Genomic DNA, 24898 nt, shown 5'->3' with positions numbered 1-24898 from the left:
ATTGAGGACATCAAATGTGGTCGTGGTCAGTCTGAAAGCTCACGGTCTCCCACTCGGAATCCAAATAAACAGATTTTTCTTGACAATGTTAACAGAAAGGGGAAAATAATAAGAAGCCTACACTTAAGGGCATATTTAAAAATAAATTTTAGGGGCACCTGGGTGGCTCAGTTGGTTAATTGTCCAACTTCGGTCCAGGTCATGATCTCGCAGTTCATGAGTTCGAGCCCCGCGTCGGGCTCTGTGCTGACAGCTCGGAGCCTGGAGCCTGTTTCAGAGTCTGTGTCTCCTGCTCTCTCTCTGCCCCTCCCTACTCATACTCTGTCTCTCTCTCTCTCAAAAATAAAAACTGAACATTTAAAAAAAAAGAAAAAAAATTTAGTTATAGTTTTCGAAGTTACATTTATAGTGGTGACGTTGATAAAACTACTGTTTATCCATGACTAAGTATTTAAAGATGTTGCATTGTTTAATAACTAGTTCAAGAGTACAACCCAAGGCTTCTCAAAATAATCCAGGGAGTAGATAAATGATTTTAACCATGAATACTTGCCATAAACTTTCTTAGCGGTGGAAGGATACACGAAATTTCTTCATTAACACAGAACTTAAAACCTAGCAGACAAAATAGAATCCCTGAAATCCAAGTTTTAATATGTCTTATAGATTGTATTTCTATGCACAACTTAACAAATTATACTGATCTATTTTTCAAAGGGGTTTAAGTAAAAAAATGTTAAAAAGTTCAGTGAAATTTATATCGATTAGAAATACTTTTGAGCCAACTAGTTATGACTTGTGCCAAAAAATGATTTCTGTGGTTGCGTAATGTTGAGAGCCACGTGGAAAATGGAGAATAAAGTCAAGATGAAATAGCTGGAGGTCTGTGTGCTTGGATTTTAGAACTAATGCTCCTTCGTGGTTATTTTTTCCTTTTTCCTCTACTTCTACCTGTCCTTCCCCCCAAACTTGGGTGTATTTTGTAATTAATTTGGGCTTTTTTTTCTTTTAAACTTTTTCTATTACAGAAAGATGTTATTCAAACAAATACTTGTTTTTTTTTTTTGTTTTTTTTTTGTTTTTTTTTTTTTTGTAGAAAGCAATCTGATTTCTTTAAAAGGTGTTCCATAAAATTGAATTTTATCATTGTTAGCCTTGCCATTAAGAACAGTTCACGCTATAACTTTCCTTTTTTTTAACGAAAAGAACTGAAATGTCTCCTTACATTTTCATTCATGTTTCCCATATGAAATGATCATGGATTAATATTTCAGGTAGTGGCCTAACGACCGTGTAATTTCAGTTATGAAAAATATATTTGATAAGACTATAACTATAAGTGGGTTCTAGTTGGCAAACTTGCATCATCTCGATGGAATTTAAAAAATAATCCTCGGCAGGTTTATTAACCTGACATTCAAATCTTAGTTGTGGATTTTCTCCTCAGGGTACGTTTGATCACTTAGCAAGAGTCAGTTTTGGTCACTGGCCGGGGACTGAACATGAGGACTCTGAACGACAGAGAAATGAAATGAAAGCAGCATTATTCATTGCTCAAACCTCTAGCGTGGGTGATACATTCACATGGAGGTTAAAAGTGGCAAAGCACTGCTCTCAGAGGCCTGGCCAGTGGCACCCAGACATCTGACAGTACGCCTTCCCGCGAAGACAAAGTCAGAATGGGTCTCATCCGTGGGTGGCAGGAGATGGTAAGAGGGGGACGCTCAAAGGAGGACATGGGAAGGCCCCACGTACCTAGGCTAATGTTTCAGAATTCTGCTCCAGGGCAATCAAAGCAGACATCCGCATCGGTAATATAGTTTTAATGATGCCAGCTACCACATACTGTGCCAATCTGACAAAGGAGGTATCTAAGATTCATGGGACTGGCGGCATTTAAGCTGTGAGGTGAAGGACAGCAAAATCAGGATCCTGGGAAATGGAACAAGAACATTCAAAACAAAGTGAACAGTGCATAAAGAAGTACTTTTGCGGGGTAGTCAAATTACACAGGGCAGAATCCAACCAAAGCCACTTTACGTGACTACCGTTGACCAATGTGGCAAGAATGTTCCTTCGTCTAGGGAAAATATTAGTACAGCAGAGCATATCAGGATATCTGTAATATTTATTCATGCTAACTTTCCACTGTGGAGCTCAGTCTTACGTGGAGTATCCTCGCTGAGTGTTACAGAATCAAGAAAGATGGTTGGCAGTTACACTAAAAATGATGGGCCTGCGTGCCTACGTGCCTGGGTGGCTCAGTCGGTTAAGCAACTGACTCTTGGTTTAGGCTCAGGTCATGATCTCACAGTTCGTGTGTTGGAGCCCTGCACTGAGAATGAGGAGCCTGGTTGGGATTGTCTTTCTCCCTCTCTCTCTCTACCCCTCCCCCTGCTCGTTCTCTCTGTCTCTTTCTCAACATAAATAAATGAGACAAAACAAAGAAACAAACAAAAACAAACGAAAATGGTGGGCCAAAGGGGTTCAGTACAAACAACAAAATCGTGAAGGATTGTTGGGCCCAGCATAACCAAATGAGAAAAAGTACACTAAAATAAATAAATAAATAAATAAATAAATAAATAAAATAAAAACTACATGCAGAGTCACTAATTGTTAATTTAAGAACAGAAGAAAAAAAAAAATCCTTCCAAGTCAGTCAGAAACGTCACACTTTTGCAGATTTTCTCTTTTTAGACCAAAGCAATCCCATCTCTAAAAGGACATTCTCTGTCTGAGTCACACTGATAAAACACACTGAGTAGAGACAGGAAGATGACAGCGAACAGTTCCTACCCCCCTGGGGATGTTCAGAACAGCAAGGAAAAAAAAAAAAAATCAGGAAAAAAAAATCATGTTTTTAAATGCCTAATCCTGTTTTTGAATTAAAATAAACCTGGAATGCTTGGCAAACTATCTTTTACACTAAAAACATCTTTTCTTATAATGCAAAGGCTTCTAACCACTTTTTTATTTATTACATTTGAAATGTTTTTAAGCATAGTTTTGGTTTGGAGTAGTTTTTGCCTCCCTCCATTGTTCGTGTCAGAAGTGTAATCGTCTGCTGATTAACATATACTTACTGAACATGCTTTCTATGAGCAAGGCACTGTGTTGGGTGTTATGAGAATTACAAGCAGTTCATTTTACTTTTAAAAATACCATCCTAGCTTTCCGGGCTCCAGGATCTGTGCACTGGAAAAGTGACGAGTCAGTACCTAAATTATGCTGAAGGAAGTTGCTGTAATTCCTGCTACTAGAATAGGTCAGAATTCATTGGTTCTGGCTCCTGGGATCTTCTAGGACTTCTAGGAGGAGGCACACTTACTTGTTGAGGGTGTTAGGCCCAAAGCGGTTCTTTGTATTCTCGCGTTAGCCTTGTCGGTTTCTGGAGCTAGAATCAAGGCTCCAGAAATCTGCCCTCCAGAATTTCTGTACTTCTCATTCCCTGGGTATATGGGAGTGGTTACCTCTTTTTTTTTTTTTTTTTCCCCACCAATATATACTGGATTTTGATGCAATTACTTGTTAGCCTGACCTGTACTCTGCAACTGAGGAAAGGCACACAGACCTATCGAATTTAATTAACATGCTCATTGTAAATTCATAGTGAATTTCTCTCATCTCTCCTTTTTTCTTTTCCTTCATCTCGTCTTCCCTCTCTTCTTTTTTCTTTCTCACCTTCCTACCCGCCATTTTCGTAACGCTTTGAAGAGTACCAATTTACTAAGCTTCAGATTCTCAAATTTGCTGCATGTGTATTTTAAGTAATTATTTGCGGGTCAGCTTTCCTTCACGTAAATATTGCAGATTGCATTTTAGTTAGATCACTTTACTGGGCTTCTTAAACTTGGCGCTGAGTCCTTTCGGGGAGACGATATTGAATAGTGATTACAAATGTAGACTTGAGATCCCGGGCTTGTGATCCCATGTACCATTTGTGACCCCAGTCTTTTGATCTTAGAAGAGCTACCCAACTGCTCTGAGCCTTAGTTTCCTGATTTCCACTTAACAAAATGAAGATGTTATGAAGATGAAATTAGATAATCCATTTAGAATGTTTAGTGTAGCATCTGATACATACCAAGTATTCAGTAGAGTTGGCCGTTCTTCACCCTCATCATAATCATCATCATTGCCAAGTGGAAGGTTGTATCATTTTGTAACATCAACTGTGCTTGGGGATTTAAGGGGAGGAATTAAGTGATTTCACTCATAAGTAACACAAGGTGTTATTTTTACATTTTTTTGAAATTCATAATAATTATTTATTGGCAGTTAACAGTGTACTAAGCACAGAGAAATAAGCGTTTCAGGAGGATGATGGCTGTCATCTCTTTTTTAGTATTATTTTTTTTTAATTTAAATCCAAGGTAGTTAACATATAGTGTAATAATGATTTCAGGAGTAGAATTTAGTGATTCATCACTTACATATAACACCCAGTACTCAATCCCAACAAGTGTCTTCCTTAATGTTCATCACCCATTTAGCCCATCCCCCCAGCCAACACCCTGTCAGCAACTCTCAGTTTGTTCTCTGTATTTTCGAGTCTCGTGGTTTGCCTCCTCTCTGTTTTTATCTTATTTTTCCTTCCCTTTCCCATATGTTCACATATGAGTGAGATCATATGATATTTATCTTTCTCTGACTGACTTATTTTGCTTAGCATAATATGCTTTAGTTCCATCCATGTTGTTGCAAATGGCAAGATTTCGTTCTTTTTGACCGCTGATGTAATATTCCATTGCATATATACATTCCATATCTTCTTTATCCATTTATCAGTTGATATTTAGGATATTTATGGAATTTAAGCTCTTTCCACAATTTGACTATGGTTGGTAGTGCTGTTAGAAACTTTGGGGTGCACGTGCCCCTTCAAATCAGTATTTTTGTATCCTGTGGATAGATACCTCGTAGTGCAATTGCTGGGTCATAGGGTAGCTCTAGTTTTAATTTTCTGAGGAACCTCCATACTGTTCTCCAGAGTGGCTGCACCAGTTTTCGTTCCCACCAATAGTGCAAAAGTGTTCTCCTTTCTCCCCATCCTCACCAACATCTGTAGTCTGCTGAGTTGTTAACGGTAGCCATCCTGACAGGTACGAGGTGATATCTCATCGTGGTTTTGATTTGCATTTCCCTGATGATGAGTGATGTTGAGCCTCTAACAAATACAGCCCTATTACAGAAGAGAAGACACACATCCCATGGATTTTTCAAGAAAAAATGAGACAACAGAATGTTGTACTTGTAGCGAGAAGCCCCCGAAGGAGTACATTTACTTTCTTCTGTCACTTGGGGTTTTCCAGGGGAGGTTTGGGGAGGTGCTGCCACTGGACAACACAATGGGAAAAAAAAAAGAGCCCCAGTCCCCTCAACCAAGTATCGGAGGTCATTCTTTTAAATTGCTTGTTTGTCTGTGTGTTTTGCTCAGGAATGCAGAAAGTTTCAGATGATATATGTATGTATGTATGCATGCATGCAGGTGTTTGTTTGCTTATTTATTTATTTATTTGTTTGTTTGTTTATAATGGTGGAAGTATAGTAAGGATGCTTTATCAAAATCTCTCAGTGATTTTGCAAGTTCGTATTGTTACCTTTATTTTATCCGTGAGGAAATCGAACCCCGAAGATGAAATAACTTGTCTAAGGTTGTGTTCAATGAGCAATGGATCTGGGCTTTGAACTCGAGTCTTGTGGATCTTTCCATTCTGCTTTGCTTGCACCCTACTGGATTTACCCGAAATGGTTTTTCCATACGATGGCTTGTATGGTGAGTGTTTAGTGTGTGCTACCTTAAATAAGCTCATGCTTACATTTTCAACAATTCCTTTCCCTGCATAGTTCTTGGTGTTGGTCCACTGGAGGCATTTTTGGGGAGACCTGGATGGTGTAAATGAAGGAGTGGCCATCTTTCTGTTCACTGGGGAGCTCAGTGCTATTCATGAGGCACTACTACAGCAGCTCACCCGTGTTGCCATTACCTGCTGGCTCGTCTGGTTGGCACGGGGCATCAGCTGGCCTCTCAGGGTCTCCTGCTGGATCTTCTGCTTCTGTTTCTTCAGCTCCTGATCCAGGTGCACAATAAGGAGCACCAGCCTCTCCAGCAGGCACAACGGGATACATAATTTCTAAGGTCCAGTGTAAAATGAAAACATGGGGCCCCTGCTTCAAATATTAACAATTTCAAGATGGTACCAGCAGAGTATTAAACCAAGCAAGAGATATTTCTAAGGAGGAGCCCTGAGTGATTACATAGGCCTCATGCACATGAAGTCAGTTCTGCCTTCATGACGCCCCCTCCTCAAGGTTTAAGACTTGGGAATGGCGACAGACAAGGTGAGTTACAGGTCAGTCTTATTAAGTTCTAGTTTGACCTTGATCTTCCCAGTTCGTATCCATCTCCCCTGGCTGATTACTTGCCCTGCAGACTTCGGATGTACAAATAACAGCCTGACATTAACTAAGTAACCAGCTCCCACACTTGTCTAAGGTCAAATTTCTTGGGGGTAATTGAGAAAATAATTTGCAATACATTTTCTGGGTTCTGTGATTCAGATGAGGGATCCTAATTAAGAAAGCCTGGAAAGAACTAGACATTAAGGAAACGATCACATGAAGATCACTGTAATTGCCATTGTGGTTGTTATGAAAGAAGGATCCCGAGCCTCAGGTTTCCTTCCTGTTTTCTATGAATGTTGTTTTAGGATCACACTTGGAAGAGTTCTTCAGATGTATCTCACTGGTAGAAGCCATGGGGGAGGATACCTCTACAGACTCATCTAGCAGACTTAGAGAATTATTTAGAATCAACAAATCACTGATTTTGAGTTTTGAACAAATTCGGAAACCAATACTTCAAGGGATCATGAGTTCTTCTCGGCAACCTTCCTGACAGTCTGGAAATCCCTAACTTTCCTTGAATAACACTGGGGATGAGCAGATGCCTATACCATAGAGCACCCACTCACATTGTATTATTTTGTTCCTGGAGTATTATAGTATTCTCATCATACTAATTCAAGGACACCAGTGGAGATTTCCTATTTTCTCTCAAGACTTCATTGAGCTTTAGTTTTTTCTTTTTAAATAGTGGGTAATTTTTGAATTTCATGAGAAGATCCAAGACTTACAATGGTAAAACTAGTGAAGATGAAGAGGTGTACGTCAGGTCCTCCTTCAGGGAAAAGTATGTCCTGGATAGATTTAAAAGCCACCGAATAGGGGTGGGGCTCTTGGGCAGAGGTCAGCACCATTTCTGGCAAAGGGTCAGAGAATAAAGAATAAATATTTTATGCTTTGTGGGCCATATGGTTTCCATCGCAACTACTCATCTCTGGTGTCGTAACATGTAAACAGCCACAGAAGATACCTAAATGACTACGTTCCAATAAAACGTTATTATGGACACTGAACCTTGAGTTTCATTTCATTTTCACGTGCCATAAAATATTATTCTCCTATTATTTTTTTTCAATCATTTAAAAATGTAAAAACCATTCTTAGCTCTCAGACGGAACCAAAACAGGCAGTGGATGGGGGTTTGTCACCCCTTTTTCTAGTGGCAAACAACCCTGATTGTAACTTTGCCCAAAATTGGCTTGGCCACTAAGCCAAGGTATTTTGTAGTACATAACAAGACATTTGAACCATGAAGGAATTGTTGCAATGCAGAATCCTAGGCCTTAGAAATCAGAGTATTTAACCAGTAATCCAGATCAGTTGTGTGCACCATAAAGCTTTAAAACTATATTTGTAAAATTTACATAGTCTTTTCTCCCCTTTTCTTTGTGAGAAAAGAAAAGCTGAACAGCAGACACTATCTTGATTTTAAAGGATGAGCCAAAACCACATGCATAAACACCTTTGGATAATATCTACACATTCACGTTTTCATAAAATCCATAGGTGCACAAATGCATGGGCATCCTGATTTGTACACATAACATCCCCATGTGTATATAGATACGGTTGCACCATTGCATGCCTATGCACCAGTACATGTGCAAAATTTTCTTTGGCAGCTCTTTACAATGGTGATGAAAAGCCACAGGATCATTTGAAATAATAACTGCCTCCATACCATGCACATGTTTCGACATAGAATGAAGTAGGAATCATCAAATGACACTATCACCTCTGCTGAAGTTGGGTGTAGGGTAAGCAAACGTTATTTCTTCCAAGCTTTAAGCCCTCATTAATATGTGTTGATGAAGTCCTTTATCACATCAAAGGAGTATCATCTTTTGGAGGTGGTTGCTTTGAATTGAAGTTTCAAACTAGAGGTACAAAATAAAATGCCTTCAAATATCAAAATCAACAAAGGAGTTCAAATATTAGTAAGGAACATATTGTTCACTAATGGGCTTTAGGCTGATCTGATGAATTTGAAATTATTTTCAGATAAAGGACAAAGGCATTTAGCCTCCTTTCTGTGCCATTCTTTCATTTCAGCATCCTTTTTTTTTTATTCCCTTAATTTGTATAGTTTGGCTTTAAACTTGACTTTTCTTTTCCCATTTAGAGAGAGGTCCCCAAACACAAGACTAATTCCTGCTTGTAATGTTGCTCATTAGGAACATTTCCAGCAAGAGAGGTGAATGGCGCAGCAAATACCTCTTCATTTCCAGCATGGCAAATAATCTGTCAAGACAACACCCTAGCCAATTGTTTAATTGTGTATCAGGTTTAGGTGACAGAACTTGGATGTGACACGACAAAAGGGCAAAGGAAGAGCTATCCATCTTCCTTTCCTTTAGAACAGCAGAGTCTACAATAAAGACATCTGTTAAGTCTTTATTTCCTAAGGCAGAGAGAACCAGTCTTCTTACCTTCCCATTAGTAATGGAAGGACTTCAAAAAGGTAAGGTTTCATTTTCATTTTTGCTATTGCTGGCAGGTTTTAGGTATTTGGAGAGTTTAATGGATTCCATCCCCTCCTCTTCTCTGTTTCTTTTTATTCGTACCCTCAGGATGACTCCTATTAGTTAGAAGTTCATTGGTTTCCTTTTCTTATTTGCATGCATTTAATTATTTGTAAGATATTGGCTAGGAGAGAAAGAAAAGAAAATCTTTCTGCAGAAAAGATTTTTGTCCTTTTAGGAAATTGCCACCTTTTAGAGCCGTTGAATGAATTCATTTGGGCTACATCTTCACTTATCATCACTTGCAAAGAATTTCTTCCCAAGCGCGGTTTTCCTACAGTTTTCATCAAAATAAAAATGCACCCAAGAGTAAAGGGGCTATTTCTGCATTACTCCTATTTTTATTTTAAGGTTTGAATTTGTGGATCCTCTTCTTTTTCAGAGTTTCTAAACTCCTTTGTCACAAGCTAGAGGTCAAGATTTCCAAATCATTCTTCATAGCATAAGCACATCTGGAGACAACTGTGGTGCTGGATGTAAATACTGCTGTAAATTTTGTCTTGGAATTTCCCCTCCAATAAGTATTTATTCTCCTATTCCTACTTTATGCAAAAGGAGACAAAGCTTCATTTCACTTTAATCTGAACTTGACCCTAAGGATCCCCCTATATTAGATCAATCATCCATCCATCCATCCATCCATCCACCCATTCACCCATCCACCCACCCATCCATTCATCCATCCAACCATTTATCCATGCACCCATTCATCCGTCCATTCACCTATCCATCCAATATGCATTACTTGGTACCTACTCTGTGCTTAACACTTTTCTAATTGCTGAGGAAATAATGGCGGGGCAAAAACTCAGACATAGTCTCTGCCTTAGGGAACTTATGGTCTAGTGGGGAGCAAGATGTTAATTTTTGAAAACCACAAAACAATTGCATATTTTCAACGGAGGAGATGTTTATGGTGCAAGAAAACTTTTACTAGGACAAGTGTACCTATTTTGTACAGGCAAGGAAGCCTGCCTTAAGGAAATGATGACAGAGCTGAGGCAGGAGAAGGCAGGGGAGGAGGAGAAGCAGTGTTGAGATGAAAGAATAGAAATTAGGCAACAAATTAATCTTTCCTCCAAAAAAAACACCCCTAAAACAAACAAACAAAAAACCCCCCAAAACCTGAACTCACATTACAACAAAACCATTATAACTATATAATCTAGGACTAGAACTTTTATTATGGTCTAGTCATATAGCATTTCAAATTTCTGCACTGTCTATAGGGTGTAAGCAGCTAACGAGAAAAGCTTTGTCATCTTAAATAAGTGCTCTATCTTCTTCAATTAGCAATCAATAAATATTTATAGGCGAAGATAATTATGTCATAATGTAGTTAAGATCCTAATCACTAGAAGAATTGAATAAAGGAAAAGTGTCTGGAGATACACAGTTCATTAGCCAGTTCATTCACAATTCAGAAATCTAAAAAGCTCTAACAGTTGAAAGCATTTTTTTTTGTAACTCAGTCACTGAAACTTACTTGGTAAAAGGTGACCTGTACTGATGTGAGGATATGTATGATTTTTGTTTATCTCAAGTAGAGTGGACACTCGCATGTTTTACTGCAAAGATAGGAACGTGTTTAATTGCGAGGTTCTTGTGAGGATGTTCCATAATATAGGGAACTTATATTACCTTGTCCTTCTAAAATCTACAAAATCATGCATTCCCAAAAAATCTGGCTCCAAGAATTTCAGATATTTCCTCTGGCTTTTCAATGTTTTCTTTTCTTTTGCTTTTTGAAAATTACGTGTGACTTGGGTCTGCATGCCTATGCACATGTGCTTTGAATAGAGGTTGTGCAAAGCCGGGTCTTTCATGAGGACCATGAAGATTTTGGAGTCCAAACTCGAAGTCAATATGGAATAAAACTTGTGTGCATTGATCACGTTGGAAAAAGCCTGCCTCTTCACAAAGCATTTGCAAGTAGACTTCTATTGCACTCCTAACCTACCAGTCTTTTACGTGTGGATCATCTGCTGGCAAGATGTTTGACCAATTTATTCTTCAGTAATTACGTGAAAAGATTCCTGCCCCAAATCTTACATTATGTCTCACCAACTCCTGTTGTCCTGGTCTCAGAAGAGTCAGTGACACATCTAAGGTGCTGAGTAGGATTTGTACTACGGAACTGAGTTTATGAGTTGAAACCACACAGTTTGCGTTAGAGCTTCGCTTAAAATCCAGGTCTATCCATTTCTACCTCAATGTTCTCTCCATAATATTGGCATAATGTGTCCTCAATAGATTAATTTTTAATTGTTTTTATCTTTATTTATTTTTCAGAGACAGAGTGCGAGCAGGGGAGGGGCAGAGAGAGACGGAGACACAGAAACTGAAGCAGACTCCAGGCTCTGAGCTGTCAGCACAGAGCCTGACACGGGGCTCCAGCTCGTGAACTGCAAGATCATGATCTGAGCCGAAGTCGGATGCTTAACCAACTGAGACACCCAGGCGCCCCTATTTTGTAAATGTTAAGAAAAGGAAAGCCTTCACTTTTGGCATTTTTAATTCTAGAGAGGTCCAGAAATGTGGATTTTCCTGTGTTATAATCTTTCCTCTTCCGTTTTATCTAACCTCCCAATCTCCATTTCAGTTCCTTTTTAAAATCAACCTAGCAAATCATTCTTCTTGCTGGCCCACAGCTCGCTGGGGATGTGCCCACTCGTTGCCCCGGACCCTTCGCCATGTAGCAGGTTGCACTGCCGACTCTCTGCTCGGCCGGAAAGCCTGGACCAGATTGGGAAGGAACACATGTGAGCAGTGTCCTTTGTTCTTCTCTTGGCTCCTTGCTCTGGCCATGTGTTCTAGGCAGGACTTCCAATTAGGACGCCTGGAAGAAGCGAGCAGATTGGAGATGCCATGTCCTCCGCCGCCGCCAGCAGGACTGGGGGTGGCATAATATGCCACCCAAAAACTCATTAGGGAAGACTCATATCCAGGGAAAGAAAATGCGGCATTTCAGGCCGCAGGTAAAGAACAGGAAAAACGGAAAGTGTGGCAGACCTGGGGGCGGCGTTCTGCCTGGATCCATCGGTGTATCCATATTCTTATAATAAAATTAATATGTAAGTAATTAATTAGTATAAAACTCAGTATAACCTTTGCTTTTAATTGTTGCTCATGTTTAAGTGCTGTGTCTCTAAGTGAGCTGGAAGGATAGTAAGCCTTATTTTGCCCTTAGTATATGGACTACAGATACCGTACATGTTATGCACCTGTTTGTAGGTATCCCAGCGTCAGAATGGAACCTAGCATCTGGTAAGTACCAGGTGATAGTTACAATATGTCACTGTTCAACATGGAGAGCCACCAGTCGGAAGACTGTAATCAGCATGCTCATGTGAATATCAGTCCTGGAGAGCACTCAATGAATGGTGGTTGAATGACTCACTGAGAGGTAGTGTTCTCACACAAGTGATTAGCAGATAGTTTGGAGCTGATTTTTGAGATCTTACCTGAAAATAGCTCTGGGGCAATTTAGGCACACACAGTGAAATGTGATCAGTATACCCATATGTATATGAAAAGTGGTGAGCCTGTCTAATAATCAGAGAAATACAAATTGCAACGACATAGCTTTTTGTTGTTGTTTCTTTGGACTTCAAAAACTAAGACGAATAACGTCCCTTGCGCTGGCATGGATATGGGGCGTGTGCAGCTCCAGTTGCTTGGCCACTATCGCTAGTGTGAAAATGTTTCATTCACATTGACCTGTAAAAGAGTAAAGCGATAAAGTATTATTGGATTGCAATTATACTGCAATTCGATAACATAATAAGCAAATTTTTCATATATATTTAAGAGTATTAGGTCAAGTAACTACTCCTGTAAAATTTTATTCTAAAAATATTTTAGAGACTTTTAGAAATGCACAAGATTGTGTGTGTGTATATATATGTATATATATATATGTATATATATATATACATATATATATGTATATATATATTCATGTGATATTCATCACAACATTGTTAGTGATAGTAAAAAAAATTGGGAACTATTTAAATATCCAACAACAGGAAATTGGTAAAGTACATCATATTGCATCCATACTAGGTTACTCTGTGCCGCCCTGATAATTATTCCTATGATGCCTGGTAAATGGAACCTTATATATTGCAACACACCAGGTGATTCAAACTGATATTTATACACCAAATTAGTATAACACAGGTGATATCCAGCTACCAAAAGAATACACTTTGTTTAGAGTTTATGTACAAAAAAAAAACAATAAAAAATCCACAAAGCATATTTATAATATCTTTCCAATTTGTGTTTAAAAATGTATTCCTAATATGGAATATTTTTAATTTTGAGAGACAGAGAGAGATAGCACAATATTTTTAAATGTTTATTTATTTTGAGAGAGAGAAAGAGAGAGAGAGAGAGAACACAAGCAAGGGAGGATCAGAGAGAGAAGGAGAGAATCCCAAGCAGGTCCCATGCTGTTAGTGCAGAGCCTGATGTGATGCTCGATCTCACGAACCATAAGATCATGACCTGAACCGAAATCAAGAGCCGGACACTTAACTGACTGAGCCACCCAAGAGCCCCCCCCACCCCAGTATGGAATATTAAACTAGATTAGATGGCACCAAATATAGAGTATGTAGATACCTCTGTAGATACTCTTATATGGACATTTTTAGATATCTTTATAGGTATGAATATATTGATATAGAAGTAAGACATAGACATCTGTATAGATAGACATAGAGGTACAAAAAAACTGAAGGAATATACTCCAATAAGTTAATGGTGATAATTTATCGGGGATTCAACTAATTATATTTATATGCTATATAAATATATATAATATAAATATATTACATATTACATAATATATTAATTATATTTCTTTCTCTTTTTTGGTTTTTGTTAATCTATATCTTCTAGCTTCTCCACGATTTCCATGTGTTTCTTGTGAAATTGAAGACAAATAATAACAAATGGATAAAAAGTAGCCTCCAGGGGATGTTGGTAAGAGGTGGAGACCCTGCCTAAAGGAAACACATGGGCTTGGACCTCGAGAGACCTCAGTTCAATTCCCAGGTCCTTTCTGTGTGACCATGAATAAATCACTTATTCAACAGGTTCTTATCCTCATCTACCAAATAGGGTTGGTAACGTCTGACTTGCAGAACTGTTTTTAGGATGAGAGATAACGTATGTCAAGGTCCGACATGCTCCCAGCACGTGACAGACCCTCGGTAAATTGTTATTTATTGTTACTGTCATCGGGAGACTATCCCTGTTAAGTCTGAAAGCAGATGTGAAGTTTTTGCCTTTCTTTTTAAGATCTACCTCCATGCACTCAGATTGGAAACCTGTTTACTAGGAAATCGGTATTGTCATGGGTGCTAGTCACACAATAACACCTTGAGAAAGGGACTCTGTGTGATAAAAAGGGAGCTCAGTCCTGAAACAGTTAAAGAGGTCGTTTAGGATCCTGAATTTCCATCCCTAGGTTAAGGAAATAGTCTATATCTGCTCTAGTGGACTACGGAGTATTTTGAGAGGAATACACTCTTTCACACACACACACACACACACACACGCATATTATAGATCAATGGATTTGTAAATACAGAGGTAGATTGTATTGTATTCTTTCTTTAAGGCTATGATGATTAGCAGATGCACAGACACAACCATGGACTCACAACCATATACGAATGCACACACATGCACACAGACATGCACACTTCTACCCAACTGCTTCCATCGTGTTCTGTAATCTCCATTCACCAGACAGTGAATCATAAAGGAGGTTTTGCCCTCATCTTCTCCTCTTTCCATCCAGTGCCACATTCCCTTGCCTCCTGGGACTCAAGGTGACATTCCAAGAGTATTTGCCTAGGATTGAGTGCATAATCCAGTGAGAAGAACGAGCCTCCTCCAAGAATTGCCCTGTGAATGTGAACTTGAAATTATTCTAGTACAGGTGTTCCGGGGGGGAGGGGAGGGGAGAGGAGAGGGCCCTCAGCTATCCTCACTTTCTTACCTGTTCCCATGTGGCTAGTTACACCCCAGTCAGACTGGCTGGTTTATAGTCTCGGGCCATAGAATAGAGGTGGTGTCAGGGCTAAATCCTTGGTCATTACCTTTTTGTATATACAGTTGGTTAAACTAACCAACTTAATTAAAATATAAAAGAGTGAACATCTCTCTAGATTTAAAAAAAAAGGGCTGTCATATAGACAAGAATATTATGTAGATTGTAGGGTGGCAGCTAGGGACAATTATGCATCTTTTTAAAGCTGTGTCTAAAATGATGTGTTAATACGAAAGGGGGAGGAGCCCTGCCAGTTTTCTAGGCACACACAGTGAATTTAATTCTGTACTGGAACTTAATATTCCCCCCAAAAGCGTGCATTCAATCTACTTCTTATGGCATTGTTACTTAAAAGTAAGTGTCATTTGAGGGGCACCTGGGTGGCTCAGTCGGTTGAGCGTCCAACTTTGGCTCAGGTCATGGTCTCGCAGTTCATGAGTTCAAGCCCCGCGTCGGGCTCTGTGCTAACAAACAGCTCAGAGCCTGGAGCCTGCTTCAGATTCTGTGTCTCCCTGTCTCTCTCTCCCCCTCCCCTGCTCATGCTCTGTCTCTCTCTGTCTCTCAAAAATAAATAAATGTTAAAAAAAATTTTTTTTAACTAAAAGTGTCATTTGAGGAAATGACTCTATCAGCGTTTAGCTATTCTCATAAAAAAGGTCTTCCTCCTTTATATTTGTATTTTTGGCTCCTGTAAAAGATAATGATACTTAAGGACAAGTAAGGATGGAATTCTTGGACCCACTGAAAATATTTTTGCAGGGGGGGGGTGGACTTTAGGGAGCTTTTATGATTGGTTTGAGCTTCAGATGTTTCTTTATACATAGGGGCTAGTTTGGGACCATAGGGTTGAATCCCAGGAAACCAAATCAAATACCTTTCTCCTACCAAACTTTTGCATATTCAGGCCTAAGTTGCAACAATATTGGTAAGTAGTTAAAGCCTTTATTTTATGATTAAATCTATCTAAATCCTTTCTTTATCCCCGGTGGCCCTGCCTCCACCACATGTTTCCAACATGTGCTCCATTTCCAGTTGGTCTAGTTCTTAGGCAATAAAATAATTCCCTGTGACAAGTTATCCTTTATTCTTAGAGAACTTCCCTTAGGAGGAGCATAGAACACAGTGCCAAAACACTTGGGTTCAAGGTTCAACTCTGCCACTTGCCAGCTATGGAGCCGGTGGTAAACGAACGACAGTTTCCATGTCTGAATTTCTCATCTTTTTCTCCAAAAAGGTAGAAGTTTATTATTTTAGTTGAGGCACAGTTGACATACAACATTATATTAGTTTCCAGTGTAAGTGGAATGATTCAATATTTTATATGTTGTGAAATGACCACAATGAGTCTATTTAACACCTGTCACTACACAGACTTAACTTTCTTTTTAAGTTCATTTATTTTCAGAGAGAGAGAGAGAGAGAGTAGAAAGAGTGGGGAAGGACAGAGAGGGAGAGAAAATCCCAAGCAGGCTCTGCACTGTCAGTGCAGAGCCCAATGTGGGGCTTGAACTCATGAACCGGTGAGATCATGACCTGAGCCTAAATCAAGAGTCAGCTACTTAACCACCTGAGCCACTCAGGTGCCCCATAGTTATCTTAATAGAGGTGTGTTATAATACCTTTATCAGAGTATTGGTATGAATAATGATTTAGATGACATATCAAAACCATAGAGAATTATGTAGTGTAAAGCCTAATTCTCATTTGGTAAAGATTGGTCAGTTGCATAGATTATATAGTTAACTTGATCAGTTATGTAGCTAAATGAATCATTGTAGATAATGAGTCATATAATCAAATCCCCAAAAGAATTACCCACAGATGGGTAATTTTAAGAGGCTTCCTGGATGAAACTCTTTGACTTTTCTAGATCTCAGTTTCTCCATTTGAGAAAATAAATCATTGCATTCGAGGATTTAAGGACCTTTCCAGCAACGAGTTCTCAGATGACAGAGATTATTTTTTTTTTTAAATTTATTGTTTAAGTAATTTAAAGTAAGACATTTTCACAGCTTTGATTCCTATCATTTGATCCCTTTTGCGATGAAATGAAAATCTGCCACGGAGTTCTGTTGTGTTGGCATCACAGTTTCCAAAGATATTCAATAACAGATAAATAGAAAATGAAAACCAAAAGGTCACAGTGTCATTTGGAAAGCTGGAAAACCACATGGTGCCAACCTTTTTTTCAATTACAGGCCAATCTGGAGGTTCAAATGTGTTGGTTTCATTTAACTCATTGGGAGGCCAGTACCCACCACTGTTTGGTACTCTGTGTCCTCCAGGATTTCATGTTTAACACTCAAGTGAATAAGTAAATTCACCAACTGATGCTGCGCTGTAACTGGACTTCCAGTCCCAAAGGCTTGTGTGTTACAACATGGCCCACTGGGTGGCTGTGGAATTTTCACGGGGCTACAACATGGTGAGGCTGGAGGTCAGAGCAGGGAGGTGGAGAGACTGATGGCGATTCACACAAACTGTCCCCAAGGAATCCCTGGCCAAATGGCATGATTAGGATGGGTGACTAAACCATTCCACAAAATGAGGGGCTGGATAATGCAGCTAAGATTTATTGAACACTTACTATGCCCCAGGCACTGGCCTCTATTTCACATGCATCATTTGATTCGAACCTGTCAGCATCTGTTTAAGGAAGGCACTATTAGTTCATCTTCACCAACAGATGCAGGAACTGAGGCTCTGACAGGTGAAATAACTTGCCCAAGCACACACATCCAGCAGCTTCCTCCAGAGAGAACAAAGAAGCATAATGGCAGCTAATTGCAGCCATGAGCCAAAGTATCTGTGTCCGGTGTGATGGGGTGCTGAGCTACACACAGTCTTTTCACCGCTCTCTGCACACCTGTGTGAACTGTCACCCCTTTAATATCACTAAATCCCCACGCTCAGAACCTTACTCCCCCATAGCAGGTGTTTGATATCCTAGACTTTAACTCTCACCTATACGCTACCTATGTTTCTCTTCCAGAGGAAGAGAAACAAGAATGACCATTTCGAGCTAATTTTGTCCTGGAAGGACATGAGAAAGGATGATTGATTCTTTTAGTTTTGTGCTCTTTGGTGCAATTTCAAAATTTAATACGTACTGAACAAAAATTGATTATAACAGACTTTGGTAGTTCAAGCAAATTTTTTCCCCATGGGATGTGTATGTGTGTGTACGTGTGTGTGTGTGTGTGTGTATGTGTGAGAGAGAGAGAGAGAGAGAGAGAGAGAATGTGTGTATATAAGCATGTGCCTGTGGACTGTGAGGTTATTTAAGGGAAGAGTCCTCCTGAAAAAAAAAAAAGAAAAAAGAAAAAAGAAAAGACCAAATAGAATAAATACATTTCCAAGAATGGCTCAGAAGTTTTGCAGCTATATTCAGATTGCTATTTATTGCAGAAAAGTGGGGCAGTCTCGCATTATGCGCCACACTTCCATGCAGGGTAGATATGACTGACGTTGGGACTTGGTCGTAGCGGTTATTTTATGTCCTGGAAAATGGTGTCAATATAGCTTGTAGCAGGTATGCTTGAATGGGATTTAATTTTTTGAGCAGCGATAGTGGAGGTGTCACCTAAGTGAGAATCTCACCAAGTTCAATATAGGACATATCTTAACTCTCTAAAGTAGTGTCTCAAGCATCATCTAAAATGAAAGCTTTCTGAGACGTTACTTCAAGTATTTGCATTCGGATGTATTTTCACCTGGGTAGGAATTAGACTTCTAGTTTGGAAAAGAAAAACACCTTTTAAAAAGAAGCGTTTATTTATTTATTTTGAGAGAGAGAGAGAGGGAAGGACAAATAGACAGAGAATCGGACACGAGTCTCGATCCCACCAACTGTGAGATCATGACCTGAGCTGAAATCCAGAGTTGACTGCTGAACTGACTGAGCCACCCAGGTGCCCTGGAACAGAAAAGAACCTTTAACGGAAAGGGTTCAGCATTGGTGCAGAGGCGGGCCCTTGGGGTGCAAGTCTGCGTCATTCCAGGAGGTGGCTTCCCATTGTTGTCCCTAGGGCTGACGCTGCACAGCGTCAGGGGCCCCACTCATACAGAAAGCATCTCTTTGAACTACACAATGTAGCAGCGTGGGCAAGGAGGGAACGTGGGGGATTAGAAGAAAAGGGATGGTAACAGAATGGAAAAATCATCATGGTGACATTTTAAATAACGAAAACAGATGATAAAATTCTACCTATAAAAGTGTGGCCAATATGTAAAAATTGAATATGTGCTCAAGGACTCCAAAATGTCATACAAATGAAAACATTGATTTGGTCAAATGAAAGGATTAAGGACAATTTTGGATTTATCCTCTCATTTTAATACTGTTATTGAGGTAAAGTAATATTATTTTGAAACTGCCATGGCTCCAAATGACTCCGCACACTTATTTAGATGAAATGCACACTTAACATTTTCTTCTTGAGAGAAAAATCAAGTAGTCGAGCTGCCTCATTTGACAGGGGAGAACACGAGATCTGAAGCTCTGAGGCCACTTGGTGGGGGTGCTCGGGAGCTGGGGCAAAGTGGGACTTGAAGCGGGGGTGGGGGTGGGGTGCCGCTTCCCCTCTCCCAGGGTGGCTTCCTGTTATCGCTCACCCTTGGGAGTCACCTCCCCTCTAACCTTCCACATCCGGATGACTCCTGGGGGAGGCTGAAAGCTAGCCATCCCAATTTACCAGGTCCTAATCCCTGGGAACTATAGATGTTACTTAACCCGGAAAACGGATCTTTGCAAATATGATTAAGAATACTGAGATAAGGAGGGGCGCCTGGGTGGCTCAGTTAGTTAAGCGTCCGACTTGGGCTCAGGTCACGATCTTGAAGTCAGTGAGTTCGAGTCCCGCATGGGGCTCTGTGCTGACACAGCTCAGAGCCCGGAGCCTGCTTCAGATTCTGTGTCTCCCTCTCTCTGCTCCTCCCCTACTCACTCTCTGTCTCTCAAAGATGAATAAATGTCAAAAAAAAAATTTAAAAAAAAAGAATACTGAGAGAAAGAGATAATCCTGGGTTATTTACATGCCCCCCAAATGCCATCACTGATGTTCTTTAAAAAAGAGATAGAGGGGGGAAAAAAGAAATAGAGGGGGTTCAACCCATATACACAGGAGCCTCCCGAGGGGGTGTGGCTCTGTCCATGCCTTGATTTTGGACTTCTGGTCTGCAGAACAGTGAAAGAATACATATCTATTGCTTTAAGACACCAAGTTTGTGATACTCTGTCAGGACAGGCCTAGGAAAACTAATACGACTGCCAGATTTCTCTATTCCTGATCTCTCTTCTGAACTGAAATCCAAATTTCTATCTGTGGATGTCTCAATTTCCATTCTAAATCACCTTCGGCTGTCTTCTCCCCTCCCCCGACATGCTTGCCAGCTCAGGTAATCATGCAGTGATTCCTGACCACGCTGATTCTTACCTCTTTTTTCTCACTGTCAACATCCCCTAAGTCACCAAATCCTGGCGACGCTGTTTTGAGACAGGCTTCTCCGCTCCCAGCACTTCTGGTCTAGGCCAGACCCTCACCACATCACCATGTCTCAGCTCAAATTTCTGCAGTATTCTGTCCTTTCCATTCTCTGACCCGCTCTCTGTTTTACCAACACTATCATCTAGAAAGATGACAAACTTGATCTGTATCCCTGTGATCAAAGCTACCTATGGAATTAAGTTTGAGATCAGAGCATCACCAAAGCAGTAACAGAGTGCAGACTCCAGAGATGTGACTGTCTGGGTTCCACCCCGGGCTTTGCCACTCATCAGCCAGGACACTCAGGGCAGGTTACTTCTGTGTGTCTCATGTTTGCCTCTGGAGACAGGGGATCCAGATAGTGCGTCCCTCAGAAATGGGCTGTCAGAAATACATGAGTTGATACCTGTAGAGCACTCAGAAGGGTGTCTTGTCCACCCAAGAAATAGATGGCAAAATTGTCAACAATGACAATTACAATACTGGAAAGAAACTTCCGCTGTTTCTAACATACATGGAACGGGCTGCCAGATTCTTTACGTTATTGTTCTGTTTATTGTTCCAACCTCATCTTATACCTCCCTTGCTGTATTAGCCAGAATTCTCTAGAGAACAGAACCAACACACTGTGTGTGTGTGTGTGTGTGTGTAGAATTGCCTCATGAGACTATGGAGGCTGACAAGTCCCAAGATGTGCCGTTGGCAAGCCCTGAAGACCCAATGGTGTAGTTCTAGTCTGGATGCTTTGAGAACCAGGAAGGGCACATGTTTCAGTTTTGAGTCCAAAAACCCTAAAACGATGTCCTCGCTCAAAGGCAGTCAGGCAGGAGTTTTCTCTTATTTAGGGGCAGGTCCGCCTTTTTGTTCTATTCAGGTCATCAACTGATTGGATGAGGCCCACCCACATTAGGAAAGAGAATCTGCTTTACTCAGTCTACTAAATTAAGCGTTAATCGCATCCAAAAAGCCTCTCACAGAAACACCCAGAGTAAAGTTAGCCCAAATCTCTGGCTCCCCATGGCCTGGTCAAGTTGACACATAAACTTCACCCTCACATGTTCTGAGCTGCCCTCTTGGTGGTTTCCTAACCAAGGCTGACCCTCTTTTGCCTTCTTGCCTTGGCTCTTGCTGGATTTATTTTCCTTGGAATTCTTTCATCCTTCCATCTCTCTGGCCTGGATAAGCCCTGTTTGTTCTTCACAACTGAGTTCGAATGTCATCTCCTTCTCTACTTGGCTAATCAGTTCTTTCCCTCCTTTCAGTGAGATTGGACTCTTCCTGCCTCCATGCTACCCAAGAGCACGTAATTCAAAGAACCGATCACATGACATTAAAGCTAGATACGTAACCATCTAATCAAAGTCAGACCTTATGGGGGACAGGAACGTAGCTTCGCATCTTTTATTTTTCTTAGCATCCCTAGAGTCTGGCTCAATGCCTGGCACCTCGTGGGTGCTTCATAAATGCTTGTTGAATTAATTCTTGTCTCTTGGGGAAAACAGAAAAGATGAGCCTTTTTAATGAGCAAGGAAAGGTCAGCAAATTGGAGTTCTGGTTAGCAGCAATCCTGCCATTCCCTAAGTGAAGACTTTCCCAGAAGCCGTTCTGCCTTTCATTTCTGCGGAGGGAACTTGGGGACTGCCAGAGAGAGTGTCCTGGCTGAGCTGAATCACTGTGGTAGTGCCCAGGGAGAGAGGCAATCTTTGAAGCGCCCAGGCGGTAACCTTTATTTAATTGGCAAGATGGAAATCAATGACACATATGGCATTAACAATTTTAGATTCTGGATTAGTTTGCCGTGATATCTGCTGATCAAAAAAAAAAATAGATTCGAATAATCTTCAAACCAGTTTTGCATCCAGAAAAAAAATTCAGTGCATTTGTTATATTTCTTAATAAGAATTCAGATACTCGAACGTGCATGCAGAGGGGAAAAAAAACCTGGCAATTGCATGGACAGTTATCTTAAAAGATATATACATTAAATAAAGCCTATACATTCTAAAATATGACAGGTTGTCCCTGTGGTTTTTTTATTGTTTTATTTTTATTTTTTTTGCCTGGTCAAATGATATGTCTATTGTTTTTATTTTAAATTTTTAACGATCTTAGAGATAGACAAAATGTTGATGTATACAAACCCAGAAGCTGAGGAAAAAAACATCTCCAAATGAAAAATTACAGTAAAACTTTGGTCTGTGAGCATCATTCGTTCTGGAAACATGCTTGCAGTCCAAAGCACTTGTCCATCAAAGTGAATTTCCCCATAAGAAATAATGGAAACTCGGATGATGTGCTCCACAATCCCCAAATATTCATATACAAAATAGAATATAACATATTACAAAATATAATACAAGATAATAGAGAAAATACAAAATATAAAGAAAAATAAGCCTGCACTTACCTTTGAAAACCTTCATGGCTGTTATGAGGGAGACAAGAGAGAGGAGGGTTATTGGGTAAGATGACTTTCACTATCACTAACAGAATCACTGCGATCTATTGGCTCAATGGGATCTTTTTCTGCATGGGGGCCATTGGATACATGTGTGCAATGTTGACTACAGTCCAGTATTCATAAACTCTTGTCATATACTGTCTGTAACGTAACTGACAATAAGGCAGCAGAGAAAAGTTTCTATATCTGCAGGCAGCCTGACTAGAGTGAAGCAAAGCATTCCTAAGTTCACTCTTGTATGGAAAAGCAAAAGACTGTCCAGAGGTGTTTTGTAGTGACAAAAAATACACGAGTGCCAGTTGTGGGCATCTTCCAACGTTTTGAAAAATCACTAATTTCTGCCAAACACTGAAGCCTGAAACTGAGCATCTGAGCATAAGAGATGATCACCCACAATCCCGCAGAGACAGACAGAGAGAGAGAGAGAGAGCCATTGGCTCAGTTGTGATCATGTGACATTCAGCATCACATACTAGTCTATTGCATACTACTCATTTATCAAGTTAAAATTTATCAGAAATATTTGCCGTTTTGCGGAACATGGCGGAACAAGTTTTCACTATATTTGGTCTAGTAATTACATTACTCAGAGTTCAGTGCAGGAAACAGAAATCACTTTAGATATTTTGAACAGAAAGGGATTTGAAGCGGGCAATTGAGGGCCAGAAGACGGTTAGGAAAGCTGGAGGAGACCCCACTGAGACTCCAGAGGAGGCCTGTCAGGGACCAAGAGGTTTTTGCAGCTGCATCACGGATTCCTGACCCTCAGAAGCTGGTGACTAAACCCTGGGCCTTGTTGCTCATATCTTCATGGCCTCTGTTACCAGGACAAACAGCAACACTGGTGAGACTTGGCCATAGGATCAGTGATACACACGTTAGAAGCCCAACCTAACCAAGATGTCCTTCAGTAGGTGGATGGATAAACTGTGATCTATCTAGACAATGAAATATTATTCAGTGCTAAAAAGGAATGAGCTATCAAGCTCCGAAAAAGACATGGAAGAAAGTTAAGTGCACATTACTAAGTGAAAGACACCAATCTGAAAAGCCTACGTAACCATATGATTCCAAGTCTATGACATTTTGGAAAAGGCGTAATTATGGAGACAGTTAAAAAATAAGTGATTGTCAAGAGTTAGAAGGGAAAGGGTGGGGTGAACAGGAGGAGCACAGAGGATTTTAGGGCAGTGAAACTACTCTGTATGATACCATAATGGTGGATACATATCATTATACATTTATCCAAACCCGTAGAACGTACAACACCAGGAGTGAACGGTAATGTAAAGTATGGAATTTGGGTGATAATGGTAGGTCAATGTAGGTTCATCAGTTGTAACAAGTGGGCCATTCCAGTGAGTGATACTGAGAATGAGGGAAGCTATGCATGTGTGGGGGCAGGGAGATACAGGGAATCTCTGTATATTCTGCTTAATTTTCCTGTGAACCTAATACTACTCTAAACATAGTGGATCTTGAGAAACCTAACAGAAGATCATGGGCGAGGGGAAGGGGAAAAAAGTTACAGAGAGGCAGGGAGGCAAACCATAAGAAACTCTTAAATACTGAGAACAAACTGAGGGTTGATGGGGGTTGGGGGAGAGGGGAAAGTGGGTGATGGGCATTGAGGAGGGCACTTGTTGGGATGAGCACTGGGTACTGTATGTAAACCAAGTTGATAATAAATTATATTAAAAAATCATAGTCTACTTTTTTAAGAGGCCAACCTCTGCCATCATTTGCAGATCTAATCTAAATCTTATATGTGAAAAATTTTAAAACTGACATCCTGTGCTCTCTGAAGAGCTTTTTAACTTGAAAAATAGCTGAGCTCATACAAAGGATCAGATTGCCAAAACAGAGTTTCACAACTAAGGATCCTTTCCAGAACCAACCTATCCTAATAATTTCAGAGACTAACAACTGAAAGTCACAGGTGAAGTGTGGG

Source organism: Panthera onca, chromosome C1 (assembly GCF_046562875.1).
Source record: "Panthera onca isolate mPanOnc1 chromosome C1, mPanOnc1 haplotype 2, whole genome shotgun sequence".
Lineage (NCBI taxonomy): Eukaryota > Metazoa > Chordata > Mammalia > Carnivora > Felidae > Panthera > Panthera onca.
The sequence above is the reverse complement of the archived record's forward strand: the minus strand, read 5'-3'. Positions refer to the sequence as shown.